This window comes from Triticum aestivum, chromosome 6A (genome assembly GCF_018294505.1).
Source record: "Triticum aestivum cultivar Chinese Spring chromosome 6A, IWGSC CS RefSeq v2.1, whole genome shotgun sequence".
NCBI lineage: Eukaryota > Viridiplantae > Streptophyta > Magnoliopsida > Poales > Poaceae > Triticum > Triticum aestivum.
In genome coordinates this window covers 560,318,737-560,324,084 of record NC_057809.1, presented here as the reverse complement: position 1 = coordinate 560,324,084, position 5,348 = coordinate 560,318,737, and positions in this window count along the sequence as shown.

The window sequence follows — 5,348 nt, the reverse complement described above, 5'->3', positions numbered from 1 at the left end:
CATAGAGAATTCCACCAATTGGGAACCATTCGACACTTAACCTCTCGCCGTGTCGTGCATTTCTGTCTTGATCATTTGTTGGTCTTAGGCAAGGAACAGCCGCAGAGGAACTCCCAGATGCTCTTCTTGACGCCGTTACGCCCCATCTTCTTCCAGAGATCGCTGAGGAATACGAGCTGAAATGTTCCGCCAAGATGACCCTGAAAATAAGAAGTGTAAATTGTATGAGAAACCACCAGCAGAAACCTTGGAGGACTGTACATCCTTCCAACTTAGGAATGAGACCTAGTACTGTACCTGAAAGAGAACAGCTCTAAAATTCTGCTAGACAAGCTCGGTTGTTTTGGTGCAGGACTGCCGCCGGGATGCTGGTCCTATTTATAGGTGAGACATTACATTGCAGTAGTATCATTCAGACATTACTGGGAAAAGTTAGTGAGGCACCAGAGAATATTCAGTGAAGAGTGACTGAACGATTCCAGAACTTGAACCTGACATGTGGACCAGAAACCTCAGTGACACTTGCTGGAGGTTACGGAACGAGTCCTGGACGTCCAACAAATGCTTAGTTTGGCTCCAGGACATGTTTATGTAAGCTAAATTTCAGTTGTGAATTCCTATGCTTATAACTATATAAAATGTATATATAACGAACTGGGAAATTACCGGGGACTTGGCGGATTTGTTTTTTTTTTTGAGAATCACCGGGGAGGGTGGGGGGGTTCCCCCACCTGAATATATTACTCAAAGGACTGCCGAGGCAGTAAGAACAGCATTACATAGGCATTACAAAGGACTTGGCGGATTTGTGCTGCGAAAGTGCATACGAGTAGGAGGAAACAAAAGGGGGCATCACTGTGTGTACCGAGGGGTTGCTTCTGTTGGAAGCGAAAATGTGAGAAGACCGACAGAAAGAGTACCAGTAATTGGACCGTTCAGCTTAGAAACATCCAGTTCCTAGTAACAAGTTACAAGTGGTCAATTAAGCTACTGACTAACGAGGGTGTAGAGACCAGACACTGAAACTTGGAGGACACAAACAAGAGGCTAAGGACTCCAAAAGATACCGTTATTGAACGCGACCCGCCGTTGGGTTCCTGCCGTGTGGTGACGGCAGGCTAAAGCTGCCGCACCGGGTCCAAGTTGAGTGTACGGGGCTCATATCGTCTGATCGACCAGAAGGTATAAACGGCTCAGAATGTTGCTAAATGAGCTAGGGTGTCTTGGGTCCTGTTTATTATTAAATTCGAAAAGAACGTTTATACTTTCAAACAATTCTGATTTTCCTTAATTACATATACACGCTTTAACTACATACCTATAAATTTTCAAGAAATGTTGAACCGAGAGCTTTATGGATTTGTAATAGTGCAGCCCACAAGTGAAAACAGCTATTAACGAAAATTTACATGTATGCAGGTTGTACCTTTATGTACAGTGAATTGCTATTAAAAAAATAAAACTTTCAAACATTGTTTCGTTAATTGTTTCTTGAAAAAATTGAAACCCAAGAGCCACTCCCCCACATGATACACTTGTCAGCCATTGAACCTCAAGAGATTATTTGACCATGAAAGAAGCAAGAAACAAGCAATGCAAATGAGAAGGGGCTTGTGGAAGGACTCCGAGGACAAAGTACTCATCTACATCTCATACTCTCTAGAGTTGTGTATTTGGATATACATAATTCTAGGCAGCTATATTTATTACATCCAAGCACTCTAGCTACCCCTTTATTGAGGAATTAAAGAATAATTATTACATTCACGCACTCTAACTATAGTGCTTTTACCTAAAAATTAAGAAATACCCCGCCCCACAGAAAAATAAAATACTAAAATAGATGGAGACATATGACCAACTATAATACATGAAAGGAGTTGTATTTAGAAGTGATTTTCTTGGAAAAAATAACAAAATATTTTGTCTGTTGTCTCAAACTAAACTAAAAACAATAGAAAAGTTTCTTGACAAAATAAATTTCATTTTGCATAAATATCATGTTAAAAAAGATATAAAATTGACAAATGAGATTATACACTAATATTCATTATCATTAATTTGCTAAATGTAGTTCAAAATTCTATTTAAAACAGTAACGAAGTATTCTATCCATGAAAAAAATATGTTATTGATAAGTAAAAATATTTATTATAAATATGTAAGGATGAAAAAAATCATTGCATTGTACTTGTATGTTCAAAATAAATAAATATTGCTGTCACTATGTATGATAAGTTACCAAAACATTGTTATGAGATTTACATACATAATTTTGAAAATTAACTCTTTTCCTTAAATCGTTTTAAAATTTACTAATACCACTATTGCGGTTAGTGTTAGTCCATATAATATATGATTTAGACTAATAATAATTTATTTTTTAATTATTTTGTAATATATTATCTAGTCTTTAGACCATAAAATTTTGTTTCTTTAATATGATGAATAAAAAACCTATCATATAAATGAAAGGATTTGCATATAATTGAACCAAAAAACATAGTAATATTATCCAACATTTCATCACCCTAACTTATTAGCACGACATGAATTTAATAACTCGTTGTGATTGACATGTGCGAAACAACTTCAACAAACACAACCAAATATTAATTATTCGTCTATCAGGGGCGGGAATAACCACAAAGGAGATTTTAGAATTTTTGTTGTTGACATTGTTACAGTTGTGTATTTCTCCACAATTCTCTAGGGATTGTTGAGCTCAAAAGTGGCTCAACTCCAAGACAATGAATCTGAAAAATAACATAGCAATATCATTTAAGTATCATGGACTAATATAGCTGTGATCGGGACTACTAATCAACAAATATGTACCAAAATACCTACCATTAATCAAGCAACAAAAATGAACCTGTAAACTAAGATTATGCAAAGCTTATTCTTGTTCCTATACATCATGTAAGATATTTGAAATTTAAAGCTCTAGAACTAAGCTAGAGAAGCTCAATGTATTTCGTGCAAACAAGATACCCCCACATTTACACAAGCTAAAAAAATGTACAAGCTCTTTGGCTCTGGTTCCTCTACTACACAAGAAAAATGGCCATGAGTACTGGGAAACCTACATGGCTTTGGAATTAGAATATATTATCAAATATTACCACTCCTTCTAATCTGTATTAATTGTCGCTGATTTAGTACAACTTTGTACTAAATTAGTGACAATTAATATGGTCGAATGGAGCAGCAAAACGTTAGTGAGACACCACCACACATGAATTTGCAATGAAGGACGACACATCGGCACTTAGGGGGGCGGAGCTAGGCCAGAATGACACATAGTATTTATTCACAATATTTTTAGAACATTTACCACTAATATTTATGAATGAATATGTATTTAGCATGTAAGAGTGATATTGTTTTATTTGTCTTGCAAAATATTCTTGTTTCGTCCTTTTCTTATTTTGTAAAGATTTTATAGGTGAAATTTGAAGTCAAAGTCATGCATCGGAAAATGTGAGAAGTCAAATGTGCCTTATATTATTAAACGGAGGGAGTATCATTTTAAGAGCTTCCCAAATAAAATAAAAACTATAGTTTAAGATTTCGTATTGATGTACACATAAGATCGACAGGCATATATTCGGAAGACTTATATCAAGATATTTTCTGGTGTGTATGTATTTTTTGAAACTCCGGTTATATATAGCTCACACAACCTGTCACCCTGCTTATATATATGGTACAACAGACTACAGGCCACACAACCATGCATGGAAACAGGGCTGCACGTAGTTGCAAAAGTACTTAACTTGACCAACCTTTCAAGTTAAAAAGTAACAGAAAATGACTCTTGCTTGACTTGAGCTGTTGCATATCGTCAGCGAAACAGCCTTTGACTGCGAGGTCATAGTTTTAACACTCCGAGGTTTGATGCATTCAATGTTTTTTTTTTCGAGATTGATGGGGGGCCAAAAAACCCACCACTTGTTATATTCCAACTCAAACGTGACTTGGCAGCCAGTACAGATACAAGTAAGTGCACAAAGGCACAAAAGAAAATTACAGGGGAGGGCATCAAGAGAAAGCCCAAAACAAGAAGAAAGAAAACAAGATGGAGGGGAAGGCTGGCAATAGAACCAAACCGAAACCCCTGGAGGCCGACATCTCGGATAGCGAGCTCCGCTGAGCAGCTTGTTCCACCACTAACAAAGGACCACAACAAGGCCTAGGGAGAAAAATACGGGCACCAGAACAACAGCTCGCAATGGAACATCACTGGCACGAATGAAGAGCGTCGGACAGCTGAGTTCGTGCGGCGACACCGGTGTGCGCCGGCGAAGCCAAAAGACAACAGACCACTGAGACCGAAGGGCGCGGCACCGGTGTACCGCCGCCGAGGTCGAAGGGCAGCGTGATGCATTCAATGTTCAATCACTCAACGGTCTGTTGGTCGGCATGTATGCATCATGATCGGACTCGGAGCACGCAGGTACAATAGAGTGACATAAGCAGGCTATAAGAAATAAAATAATATATCTTTGCTTAGTTGGAAGAAAGAGAAGAGGAGAGAGAAGAGAAACGGGCTCTTGGTTAGTAACCAGCTGCAACACGAGAGCCAAGACGCTTTGTGAGGATATAAGATGGGTCAACTATTGATAAACTAGTACATATTTAAAACCTACTATTGTACATACCGACTAAGAGGTTTGTCATAAATGACATAACAACTTCTTAGATCCAACGTTGGTTGTATTATTAACCATGCTATAAACGCGCGAAGACCGACCGAATGACCGTTCAAGCAAGCTGTCGCTGAAAACTAGAGTAAGCTCCCTTGACTGTAAGCATAGACTGTCTGTCGTCCTTTGTAACTTGGAATATAGCTGGCCAAATGGGCCGGTTTTTTTGGGGCCGGCCCGTGAGCACGCCGGCACGGCCCACCTTGGGCCAGGCACGGCACGGGCTAAACGGGCCGGGCCAGGCACGCCGCACGCCCTGGGCCGTGCCTGGGCCTGGAGGCTAGGCACGCGGGCCGGCACGGCACGGCCCGATTAAGTTTTTATTTTATTTTTTTATACATCTATATATGGCCCAATATGTAAAAATAGGCTAAAACACGCTCAGTGCGTCAAATAATAGGCTAAAAATATGCGACCCACTGTGCTAAATGGGCCAACGTGCCGGCCCGTTTACTAACTGGCCCGGATAGTAATCGTGCCCTGGCGGGCCGTGCCGGGCCAGGCATGATTATAATGGGCCGGGCTGTGCCGGGCCGGGCCGGCCCGTTTGGCCAGGTATGACTTGGAACGTTTCAACTGCCGCTCAAGCTTCAACACAGGCTGCTGTTCACATATTTACGTGTGCTCCCCTTGATTTAA